The following is a 14,004-nucleotide window of genomic DNA, read 5'->3' as shown; positions in this document are numbered from 1 at the left end:
CCCGATTCTGTTTGTGAAGAAGAAGGATGGGTCGCATCGGATGTGTATAGATTATCGGGAGCTGAACAAGGTAACGGTGAAGAACCGTTACCCGCTCCCGAGGATTGATGACCTCTTTGACCAGCTTCAGGGTGCATCTTGGTTCTCCAAGATTGATTTGCGTTCGGGTTATCATCAGATGAGGGTTAGGGAGGAGGATATGCAGAAGACCGCATTTCGGACGCGCTATGGCCATTACGAGTTTGTGGTGATGCCGTTTGGGCTCACCAATGCTCCTGCCGCGTTCATGGACCTCATGAACCGTGTATGCAGACCGATGCTGGACCGGTCTGTGATAGTCTTTATCGATGATATCTTGGTTTACTCCAAGACCCGGGAGGAACATGAGGAGCATTTGAGAGAGGTGTTAGAGACCCTGAGGAGGGAGAGCTTGTATGCCAAGTTCTCCAAGTGTGAGTTTTGGTTGCGCGAGGTGCAATTTCTGGGGCACCTCGTCAACCAGAACGGGATTCTGGTCGATCCGGCCAAGGTTGAGGCCGTGATGAGATGGGAGGTTCCGAAGTCCCCATCTGAGATTCGGAGCTTCCTAGGATTGGCAGGCTACTATCGGAGATTTATCCAGGATTTCTCCAAGATAGCCGTGCCCCTGACGCGGCTGACGAAGAAAGCCGTGGTCTTTCGGTGGGGACCCGAGCAGCAGGCTGCATTTGAGACGCTGAGACAGAGATTGTGTGAGGCGCCGATCTTAGCCCTGCCGGAGGGCGTAGAGGATTTCGTGGTTTATTGCGATGCGTCCATTTCTGGGTTGGGCGCGGTGCTGATGCAAAGGGGGCATGTCATTGCTTACGCTTCGAGGCAGCTCAAGCCTCACGAGGCGAACTACCCGACGCACGATTTAGAGTTGGGGGCGGTGGTATTTGCCCTCAAGATTTGGCGACATTACCTCTATGGGGTTCGGTGTACCATCTACACAGACCACAAGAGCTTGAGGTACCTCATGGACCAGCCGAATCTGAACATGAGGCAGCGTCGGTGGTTGGATGTGGTGAAGGATTATGATTGCGAGATCCTTTACCACCCGGGAAAGGCCAATGTGGTGGCCGATGCGCTTAGCCGCAAGACGGCACCGATCAGGGACGCCTGTTTGAGGATGACTGTGGTGACTCCCCTGTTGGAGCAGATTCGGGAAGCTCAACAGGAGGCTATCAAGGAGGAGCATCGGAAGAGCGAGCGCGTAGTAGGTCAGGTTTCCTCTTTCGATTATGATAGCCGAGGGTTATTGACACTACACCGTAGGGTGTGGGTGCCGTATCATGGGGGCGTGCGTCAGATTTTGATGGAGGAGGCGCACAAGTCCCGATTCTCTATTCATCCCGGGGCGACGAAGATGTATAGGGATCTTCGTCTAGACTATTGGTGGCCCTGCATGAAGCGGGATGTGGCATGGTACGTCGAGCGGTGCTTGACCTGCAGGAAGGTCAAGGCCGAACATCAGAGGCCGCATGGCAAGATGCAGCCGTTGGACATTCCACTGTGGAAATGGGAAGATATCACGATGGATTTTATCACGAAGCTTCCCAGGACCGCGCGTGGAGTGGATTCGATTTGGGTCATCGTGGATAGATTGACCAAGAGTGCTCACTTTATTCCGATTCCGGAGAGCATATCGGCCGAGAAATTGGCCGACATCTATATCAGGGAGATCGTGGCACGGCATGGGGTGCCAGTATCGGTGATCTCGGACAGGGATGTGCGTTTTACTTCCAGGTTTTGGAAGAGATTCCATGACGAGTTGGGCACTCGTCTGCATTTCAGCACCGCCTTTCACCCGCAGACAGATGGGCAGAGTGAGCGGACCATCCAGACTTTGGAGGACATGTTGCGGGCGTGTGTTCTGGATTTCGGTGGTAGCTGGGATACCTATCTTCCTTTGGCTGAGTTCTCCTACAACAACAGCTATCACGCGAGTATCGACCGCCCTCCCTTCGAGATGTTGTACGGACGGAGGTGTAGGACCCCGATATGCTGGGGTGAGGTTGGCCAGAGAGTTATGGGAAGCACCGAAGTGGTGCTCAAGACGACTGAGAGGATACAGCAGGTCCGGAGCAGGCTTCAGACTGCTCAGAGTCGACAGAAAAGTTATGCCGACAAGCGTCGATTCGATTTAGAGTTCCAGGTCGGGGATATGGTCCTCCTGAAGGTGTCACCGTGGAAAGGCGTCATCCGATTCAGGAAGCGGGGCAAGTTGGGCCCGCGATTCATCGGACCGTTCAGGGTCTTAGCCCGGGTGGGCAAGGTAGCATATAGGCTGGATCTGCCAGCCGAGCTTAGCCAGATCCACAGCACTTTCCATGTTTCGCAGTTGCGGAAGTGCCTAGTGGACGATTCTGCAGTAGTACCGTTGGAGGATATTCAGGTCGATGACAGTCTGAACTACATCGAGCGCCCAGTCGCAATCCTCGACAGGAAGTCGAAGGATTTAAGGAACAAGAGGGTGGAGCTAGTGAAGGTGCAATGGCAGCACCGCAAGGGTTCGGAGTGGACTTGGGAGCCGGTAGACGAGATGAGGGAGCACTACCCCGAGCTGTTTCAGGATCAGGCGGCAGACTTCGAGGACGAAGTCTAAAATAAGTGGGGGAGATTTGTAGCACCTGGTTTCCGGTATGTGAATTTTATTTGAGCATTGCCCTAATTTAGCCTTAGACTCGGCGAGTCATAGGGTCCGACTCGCCGAGTAGGGACGAGACTCAGGACGCGTTTTAAGTAGGCGACTCGACGAGTCCATATCCTGGACTCGGCGAGTCACCGCTGCGGGATGAAACCCTAAGTTTCAAGGGTTTGCACCCTATTTAAACTCTCATTCCGCCCCAACTCGTCCCCATTCACCCCCAGAACTCCCCCTACATCGTTTTCCCTTGTTTCCTTGAGAATTTGAGGTATTCTTGGTGTGTTCTTGAAGGTTTTGAAGAGTAAGAGGAGTAGATCAAGAAGAGGAGAAGGAGATCAGCCATCCTTGTGTCATTTCAACTTTTCCTTTGAGGTATAACCCGTTTTCCCCTTGATTCTATGCTTAAAACTTCATTTGGGTCCTTCTTGGTCAATTCCCCAAGCTTGCATGTTCATTATACGTTGTAATAAGGCGTTTGGCCTTTGGATCTATGTAAGATTGAGCTCCAGGAGCTCAGATCTGTTAGCTTTTTGACCTCATGAGGCTTGTTAGCCCTAGATCTACCATTTTGGAGACATTTTGAGCCTTATAATCCATATTGGTGAATATCCACGCGTAAAGTTGGAAACTTTACGTGTGATTCGTGACCTAGAAGTCCAGATCTATGAATGGCATGGCCTGGAACCGAGCAAATCGGTATATTTAAGGAGTGCATGGCGACGACTCGGCGAGTCGCATAGGTGACTCGGCGAGTCTGGTCGCGAGTCACCGAATTGGTCCCTTCTTCATGTGTCGAGTTGAGCCTTGAGTCACAGGGGGTGACTCGGTGAGTTGGGAGCTGAACTCACCCATGTTAGGACTCGGCGAGTCAATGCCCTGACTCGGCGAGTCCAAGGCAATCTTCATAGCTCAAGAACAGACTCGGCGAGTTGTTCATACAACTCGGCGAGTCTTAGCATAAAGTGTTCATCGGATGAAGATGAACTCGACGAGTTGTTCATACAACTCGGCGAGTAGGATGAAGGTGTTGAATGGCAGTTAGAAGGTGAACTCGTCGAGTCATAGCCCGACTCGACGAGTAGAACCAGGGACCCAGGACATTGGTTTGCTAGGGACTCGGCGAGTGGAGATCCACTCGGCGAGTCGGGTCAACTGAAAGTTGACTCCAGCTTTGGCTTAGAGTTAATCCAGGGGTAAAATGGTCATTTTACCTAAAGGACAGTTAGCAGTGTTTGATTGAGTATGTCGTGGAAATTGCAGCCGGAGGACTCCCGGAGCAGCAGCAGTCAGTTAGTTCCCGATCAGTTCAGCAGCTACTTCGAGGTGAGTTACCTTCCAGTAGCGGTGGGTCTAAGGCCACAATGCCGACCCACCAGTAGGAGATGTATGGTAGATGATTGTCTTTGTGATATCATCTAAGTTTGCTATTACCTGATATGTTATTTGCTAGCATGATATGTTGTATGCGATAGTGGTAGAGTTCGGTTGTTAGGACCGAAGGGTAGTCGGACACCCCAGATATGTCTGACAGTATGTGGTGATATGTTTGCATGCTGGCTTGTTATGTTATATGTGATCGTAGTAGTAGGGGGTGAAATAGTCCCCGAGGATCGGTTGTTAGGACCGATCGGGTAGTCAGCACCCCAGAATGGCTTGACACGGGTAAGACGGCACCCCAGAATGGCCGTATGGGTAGGTCGGCACCCCAGAATGGCCGTACCGGGTAGTCAGGCACCCCAGAATAGCCTGGCAGTATGTATGTTATGTATTTGTATGGTATGCGGTACGTTGGGGGAACTCACTAAGCTTTGTGCTTACGTTTACAGTTTTGTTTTCAGGTACCTCTGCATCGAAGGGGAAGGAGCCGGCGCGGTAGCGGCACGTCATACACACACTCTTCGGTTTCCGCATTTATGAGATTTACTGGGATTGTACTCTGATATTTTGATGGTTTGGCTTTTGAAAACATGGTTGAAATGTGTTATGGTGTGAACAAACAATGTTTCTTTTTATTTAGACAATGTTTTATTTATTAATGTTTTTCTAAAGTAATATCAAAAAAAAAAAAAAAAAAAAGAATATTTTTGGGTCGTTACAATTAATCTAAGTATTAATTTATAAATTACAATGTTGTATTATTCTTTATGTTTACAAAAATGCAATCCTAATTCCCATCTTTTTTTCTTGACACTGGCAACACAAGCTACTCTCCAAAATCATTTCGAAATTACATATATTTAATGTTAATTGAACAATTTCTTTGTATTTGGGAATTAGGAATGAACTTTTGTCATACTTTAAAATTTAATTTAAGTGGTGTAATTTTTAGTTAATTTATTATTATTTTTTTTAAATGGGTTAACCCAAGTTTAACCCATTTGTTTAATAGATTGGGTTGGGAACTACATGTCAACCTGGTGACAACTCATTTATCTAAAAGGTTGGGTTAAGTTTGAAATATCAATCAATTTAAATAAATTGGTTGGGTTTGGGTGAAATCATCAACTTAACTAATAAATGAGTTAAACCTGAACAAAACCCAGATCGACTCATTGTCAGCTCTACTTATGATTGTTTCATGACATGTTTTATAGTTACCATATGTTATTGAATACCTTTCTTTAGCAACGAAATCTGACATTTATCATTGTGGTAGAGGATATTTCTGACATTGAAACTTGACAAATCCATCATCATAATATTTGTAGGTTCTAATAGAGGTGCACATATGTCGGTTTCGGTTTTAAAAAAAAATGGTTTTGTCTATACTGGTTTCGGTGAAAATCGAGTTGGTTTTTTTGAAATTTCTTTAAAAAAATGGTCGTTTCGAATAATTTATAGTACCAAAAAAACCATTATTAAATGTGGTCTATTTTTAACCTAACTGATCCTCAAAAAACTTGGTTCATTTTTTTGGTTCACTTAAAAAGAAAAAGAAACTAGATTGAATGTCCACCTCACAGACTCGGTCCAGATGGTGGGCAACTCGGGCGGTAGCCCAAGACCCAATGGGCCTAAAATTCGTAGAATATATATAGATATATATAAATAGAAAAAATCAACTTATCTAAAAATGCTAGGAAAAATATTTTTCTTTAAATTTATTGTTTTTGTAATTTTGTGGTCATATTTTGGCTTTTTAATATTATTAGTGAATTTTATAACGATTTATCTATTTTCTATTTTAAAGATCTTTTTTTTTTCGCTCTGGTCCCACTATATCTTTGGACCGCTCCCTCCCTGTTTGAATTTTGAATCTAGGTGTGAAAAAATATTGGTTTAATATATAGGCCTTTTAGTCTCTCCTAGACGAAAAACAAATCTTTCTTACTGGGTATGACGTAAGTGGTTCTGGCCCGGTCCATTTCGATCTATTTCCTTTGTAACCCATTAATTGGAAAAGTAATTTGTTCTACTCACCTTAGTTGGATCAACTTCTCCCTCCATGATGTTTAATATTGATATGTATTTTGCTTGATTAGCTTGATTTATTCTAGCGTTACAGGAAACCATGAAATTTTATGTACAAATGAATGATTTTGCAATAAAGCTAAAAGTAGTGTAATGGCTAAAATCGCTTACTCTGGTTGGCATGTTTTACTATGTTTTTGTATATTAAAAAGTACATTTGTAATCAAGTAACTGTATAATAATAAGGATTGTTTGATAGTTGTTAATTTATCAAATGTTATATAACCAAACCAAAGGCTTCAAATTGTGGTATTAAAAAGTTTGATTCAACTGAATCAAACCCAACATCTTATTCGACTCACACCCTAAAAAACATATCAAACAACTCTTTAGTTTGTGATTAGAAAACTAGCTTGGTTTCACTTCTTTTAGGACACATGAGATTTCATGCTTTGTCGATATAAAAGGTGAGGCTGAGAATATAATTACCTCAGGTTAATAAGTTTATTTCTGATAAAGATGATATGACAAATAAAAAATATGGTTCGGATCAATGATTGTTAATGCTTTTAATAGAAGTATTTTATAAACAAAGAACATAATATTTTCATATACCTACACACTGATATTGATCAAACTAAAAAAAAATGTGAATTATATATTCAACTACTGAAAATACACAAATCATTGTGAAATACTCATAAAAAAACAAAAATAATTAGAAAACTCAATATGTAGTTGCAAAATACTCCAACAAAAAGTTTTTTTTTTATTTGCATACAAATAAGAACTTTGCATAATTTGGTGTCGTTTACTGCAAAGATTGTTTCAACAACATTTCGAAATGTGAAATAGTGATATTACATCAATGAGAGGTTACAATTTGGAATTGCGATTTGTGTGGCAAAATTCCAATCACACATTTATGGCATTTGGCGATTCGTAAAGATTATCATTGTGAAATGCGTGATCTTTTTCATCTATTGGTAAAACTAGGTGTGAGCCCCATGTATTACACGGGTGTATGTAAAACAATTAAATATTTATAAACATTTGAGAAATTTAAATTTATAAGAAAAATGAGAAAAATATTAAATTACTAAAATTAAAGTGTTTGTTTTTTCTTTTTTAAATTTAAACAAGTCATTTAGATAATATAATCAAAGCAAATTAATGAGATTTTATTTTCAAATTTTGAAATTATAAGGAAAGACCATTAATAAAATTGATATGCATTTATTATTAAATTTAAATACAACATGGAATTTAATAAAATAGGAAAACCATAAAATTACATATGAAATAAAAATTAATTCAAAATAACCACAAAATAACATGTGGCAAAATAAATGAGAGTGTGACAAGTGGCAAAAAACACCTTCATTTATTAAAAAAGACAAGTTTGTTATTTTAATAATTACCCGGGAATTTTGTTTTCCATTGTGATTATACGACTTGAAGAAACTAGATTCTTGAACACTAAAAGATAATTATCTTTGCATCATACAACTCTTAATATTAATGGTTGAATGATAAATAGAATATTCATACATAAATCTAATAGATATTCATCAAAATAATTATATTTTCTTAAAAGTAGTAAAAACTTTTTTTTTTTTTTTTTTTTTGAGAAACGAGTTGAACCCTTAACCCTTTAGGTGAGACACATTTTCAAACATTTTGGTAACCCTAAATATCATTTGGTTCATCTTCTTCCTTATTGTTTTTCATCATCATCTTTCTTAATTTTTTCTCCGAAAAATTGGTTATTTTTCTTTTTGTCTCTATTATATCATCTCAATGAATATCTAAAATGATAAACATTTAAAACTAGTAAACAAGGTCAAAAATAGAACTTTTCAAATGATTTTCTCAGGAAAAAAAAAATTAGGTCGAAACTTCATTTATGTTACTCGTCCAAAAGCTTATTATTGTTTAATATCTTTTTAGGAAATCGTGTGATTGCTAATATCTTAAATCTAAACTTTTTAGGCAGGTGGAAATAAGAGTTACAAGAGAATGACAAAAGTTATATAGCACACTGGAACAGATGTGGGCAAGCAAGGAAGATGATGTGGATGTTGTCATTTCTTTTTCATCGAAGACTTGGCAAAGGAAAAACTGTGATAGATCTCGGCACCAACAGCACCACTCCCATTGCCTTATGTCACATAATTCACAAGCATATTTACTTTTATATTTTGTGCTATTGACGTCGAAAGTAATAACTGACAAAGACTTAAAGACTATTTCACATGGATCTTGACAAAATATGTTTTTCTCTTATTGTTCGTATCCATAAATATCTAATTGTATTGTTATCACTTATCATAACATGTTTAATGACCTAGAAATGTAACGAACTTTGTTTTTTGTCCATATTTAGGTAATCATGTTTTTTTCGTTTATATTTGACCATTGAATTTGTTTGACCTATTCAAAATAGGGTAATATGACTGGTATTATGGTAATATTATATTATTATGAATATGTCAAACAAGTTTATTGGTCAAATATGTACGAAAAAAAAAAAAAAAAAAAAAAAAAAAAAAAAAAAAAACGGTTACCTAAATATGGACAAAAACTAAAGTTTCTTACCCATTTTGGTAATAATGGACAAGAACCGTCTCAGGGCCTATGCCCTGCGATCAGGCTCCGATAGTCAATGAACAATTAGGTTAGGTTTGGTTCAACCGAGTCATGGGCTACAATGTGATGTTAGGTCTTTAAAAGACATATAGTCTAACCCCTTAAGCGTATACAATCTAACCCCTAACTAACTGGGCCTAAACTGGGTTGGCCTAATACTTGACCATATCCTCATACACAAAGACCGGACAACCCAATTTCATGTCACATCAATTGGTCGTATGCCTACTTGCACTTAATATAAAGAATTCAATATTATCAAAACGGGTAAGGAACATTGGTTTTTGTCCATATTTAGGTAATCATGTTTTTTTCGTACATATTTGACCAGTAAACATGTTTGATAGGGTAATGTTACCGTTAATTACTAGTCATATTACCTTATTTTGAATAGGTCAAACAAATTTAATGGTCAAATATGTACGAAAAAAAACATGATTAGAGTTCTAGTTCATTAATTCATCATGACATCATCCTTTTCATATTTTATGATGTAATAACCACCTAAGTCTTCAAGTTTAATGCATATACATTTACCTATGATAGTAATAGTACGATATTAAATCCATTTTGAAGTCATTAGCAAAACGTGTTCTCCCCAAATGCATATGCTTCACCGCATATTTGTTAAATTCCCCTGTGGAAATGACATGGAAGTTTGCGACCATTAAACATTGACCTAAACAAACGTGTAAGAATGTGAACTTTCTTTTATCCAAAAAATTTATATTGATATATAGGTTAAATTATATATTTCATATTTCATATTGAATTTATCGTTGCTGGTTAATTAAATGATTAAATTTATTTTGAATGTTTTAATGTCAAGTTAAGGTTAAAAAAAATTATTTGTACAAACTTTAGATAAAATTATTTATATAAATACTTTCTTTCTACAAACATATTAGATCTTAGTTTAAATATTCATTGGCTTGCTATCTTTAAATATAAAAAATAAGTTTAGTGATGAATGAATAGTATTTACGAAGGAAACTTATAATTTCAAATAGACAAAATTGCAAAAATGGTCTTAGTGGTATGTCAATATTTGCCATTTTGGGCCAAACGGGTTTAAACTAACATCAATGGTCCAAAAAGTTTCATTTTGTTGCGAGGTTGATCAATTTCGGTTTGATTTTTTTATAAAGTGACAATTTTGTCTTTTGTATTTTTTTTTTCAACTTTTTATTACATAAATCAAAAGAAAAAAGAAAAAGGAAAATTGTTCATTCTCTCTCTCTCTCTCTCTCTCTCTCTCTCTCTCACACACACACACACACACAGCAAAAAAACACTTGACGTGATCATTTCTCACCCTCTCTTCCTCCGACGAAGAAAGGAGGTTGCCGACCAGCACCCTCGTAGCCCCTTCCCGCCTCCCTTCGGTCGTGTAGCACTATCAAACACTCATCCCTTCACCCACTGCTTCGTCGTTGTCAGTTCCGACATATTGACCCTCCCAGCTCCGACAAATCGACCTAGCCGCCAAGAAACCCTAACTTCAGAGTTTGCAACGGCTCAACCATCGACTTCGTCGAGTTGCTAGGGTTTGCAGCGGCGGGGAGGGGATTCAAGACGAAGATCGGAAAGGCATCAAAACCCCCCGAAGGTTGTCAACGTTGTCGTGTTCGTCGTAACAGATGTGGATCAGTGTCGTCCTGTCGGATCTACAACATATTCGGATCCATGGTTGTTTAAAGGTCAAGATCCGTTCAAACACCCTATCTTACCAGATCTCCACCTCCAGCATAGGAAGCCACCGCCGAAAACTACATCGTTGCTGCCTTGCTCTCACCTTGACCGATTTAGGGTTTATGTCACAACTAGCTTTTTAGCTAGGAAATTCTATTCTCATATAAACATCATCTATTGTAAAGCATGTACTCTAATTGATAATCATACTCTATGCTAAATCAAAACCATCCATTTGAATCCAAACTCTTGATTTAACTTCAAAACCTAATGCAAAACATCTCTTATGGATTGAAAACCCTAGAAATCTCAACTCAAGTTAATATGGACTAGGATCCTCTTATTGGGCCTAATGGACCAATAAACCTTCAATTTAACTATTTTGGGCCAAGGAACTCTATTTGGGCTATAATTGAGCTCCCATTCATGAAACTAAAACATTTTGGGCCATGTTGGGCCATAATTAGTTCTATTAGCCCTAATGGACCACAAACTTAAACTCTTTCATCTTATTGGGTCGAGAACCCTCATAAGGGACCAATGGGCCGAGAACCATCCATTTGGGCCTCATAATATCGAAATCAAGCATGAAAGGCCCAAACTACTTCTCCTTTCTTCTCTTCTTTTTTTTTTCTCTCCGCCCAACAACAATAATTCAAAAAAATGAGAAACATTAACTAACTAATACCATGACACCTCACTATTATTTAGTGGTAATCCAAGAAGTAACCCACATATCTCTAGGTGTAAACCACCATGCATTAACCATTTTTAGGTCTTCTCCCCCTCCCTTTCTCTACTTACGGCCGAAGACCCACCCACATCACCCAAACTTCTTTCTTTTCTCAAACATCAAAAATCCTTTAGATCTCTTTAGAGGAATCTCATCCCCATCCTTCCAAATTTTCCGTGAGTTGTAAGGGTGTTTTAAGAAGAATTCATCAAAAACTCATCCGTTGTGGTAAGATCTTACAAACCCAAGTGTATTACTTCATCTTTAAACTCATTCACTCCTCTTACATCCATGTTTTCGTGAATCATGCTTCTTAGAGCCCTCTAAGTCCGAAAATCCTCCTCAAAAAGCTTCCTAGGGCCGAGATTTACTCAATTTATCACCAAGAACCAAAAACACCAAAGCAAAGTGAGTTCATACCCCTTGATTTTCGGTTTTTACAATGTTTTGGGAGGATACAAGATGATATGTGCTAGATCTATGTATTTGTGCATGTTCATGTGTGTTCTTTAAGTTATATGTGTGATTTTGTGAAGAACTTCATAGATCTCGACAATACATGTAAACTAAAACACTTTATACAACCTACCATAAAGATAAAAGTGTTAAACATGTTAAGGATGTTGGAAAAGCTAAACAAAAGTTTGTAATGGGACCATTTTGACAAATAAACAAAAAGAAAGTGGTTTTATGAAACTTATGGTTTTACATGGACTAAAGAGTCAAATATACATAAAAATCGTTCCTTATGATAATCATAGTTTTAAAAGGGCTAAAAGTGTTAAATTTCGTATTATGGGCCTTAATGTGGACCTCCACGGTTTTGTTGGGCCAAATTTGTAAATTTAAGATTTTTATGGATTAAATTGTCATTCAACACAAACTTGAGCCAGAAAAGTAAATTTACGATTTTATGAGCTGAAAACGTCACTATTTTTAAATTTGGGTCTAAAATGTTATTTTTACAAAACTTGAGCCGAAAATGTCATTTTATCTAAAAAGGGGCTGAAATGTAAGTTATATATATAAATAGGCCGAAAATGTAAATTTTATATTACTGGAGCAAAAACATCAATATATATTTACTTGGACCAAAAATGTCAACTCACATTCAATTGGACTAAAGATGTAAATCTTCATGTTTATTGGGCCTAACGTATGTAATCCATGTTATTGGGCCTGGATTATACATTACATGTTTATTGGGCCTTAGTGACCCATTTATATGCTTATTGAGCCTAGATGATACATTACATGTTTATTGGGCCTTAGTGGCCCATTTACATGCTTTTTGGGCCTGGATTATACATTACATGTTTATTGGGCCTTAGTGACCCCTATACAAGCTTATTAGACCTAAACTATACATTACATGTTTATTGGGCCTTAGTGGTCCTTCTACATGTCTGTTACGCCTCGTACATTCATATACATACTCGTTGGGCTTTTCTAGCATAAAACATACAAGTAAACAATATATAACATAATACAATATCCGCGTAAACTCAGTCAAGGATGCTAGTGAGACATGTCGGTTGACACCTCTAGAATGTACTATCGTAGCCTGTAGTTATAACCAGAGTCTCCTGGAGGGAGAGTGAGAGTTTGTGTATAGATCTATACGGGGTGACACCCCACTCCTGAGCTGTTCGCTACAGTTAGACTAGGCCAGTCTAGGGTGACAAACCTTACCGTAATTAAGTCGGCGCCTAAGAACGCCACGACAGGCGAATTCGTCATAATCAAGTATTGTTAAAACAGCTCACTTAGGGATCCACTCCAACATAATTTTCGGGAAAACTTATAAAATCTTGTTGGTACAAAAACATACACATACAGGTATTCAGTCTTAGGGATGAGATCACAAGACTTTTATGAACAAAAAATATAGGATTTTCTGGGGGAAATACACAGCTAAACAATACCTTCGTCTTACAACAGAAAATACAGGATTTTATCCGGATTACATCTTTATATATATATATATATATATATATATATATATATATATATATATATATATATATATACACACACACACACATTCCAAAAACAGTAAACACACATGCATTTATACTTGATTTACACACATTACTTTCAAACTAATTTACAGAAAATATCGGATTTGCTGGCAATTTACGAATAATGCAAAACTTTTCATTTAAACATGCTTATGAACTCACCAACATTATATATGTTGACATTTTCAAAATAACTTGTATTCTCAGGGAATCGTTAAGCGGAAAGGTCGACAAGAAATGTGGAATTTGTTATGTTTTGTTATTATCATACATTAAATATTTTGGCATGTATTCTATGATACTATGCTTGATGTAAACAATGCTGGTTGTATTTTGATATGTATGATGATGATGTCGTCTTGCTTCAATTATATACATTGTGATGATATTACAAGATGAAGTCACACGTAAGCCCCCGGACATTTTCCGTCGTCTGGTTCGGGGGTGTGACAATTTGCATCCCTTAGCTTTGTATGACCCCTTTCATTAAAAACCCTAGCTTCGTTTGGAGAGGCTCCAACGGTCGTATCGTCGCCCTTTATCGTTGGAGATATATGTTCTTAGGAGTTCGTCCGTTGTATCGATCCCATTTTCATACGATGCTAAGGTGTTAGTGGTGGTGTTCACTGGTGTTGGTGTCGACGTAGATCAGTGGTGGTTGCGGAGTTGACGGGTGGTGATGGGTGTGGCGGCGATGCTCGGTGATTGTGGAGGATTCTAGCTAAAAGAGGTGAGGAATATAGGAGAGAGAGAGAGAGAGAGAGATTTTTCTTTTTTACTTTTACTTTTCTATTTATGTAATAAAAATTAAAAAGAAAAAACAATACGAA

This window comes from Lactuca sativa, chromosome 5, assembly GCF_002870075.4.
Source record: "Lactuca sativa cultivar Salinas chromosome 5, Lsat_Salinas_v11, whole genome shotgun sequence".
Taxonomy (NCBI): Eukaryota; Viridiplantae; Streptophyta; class Magnoliopsida; order Asterales; family Asteraceae; genus Lactuca; species Lactuca sativa.
The sequence above is the reverse complement of the archived record's forward strand: the minus strand, read 5'-3'. Positions refer to the sequence as shown.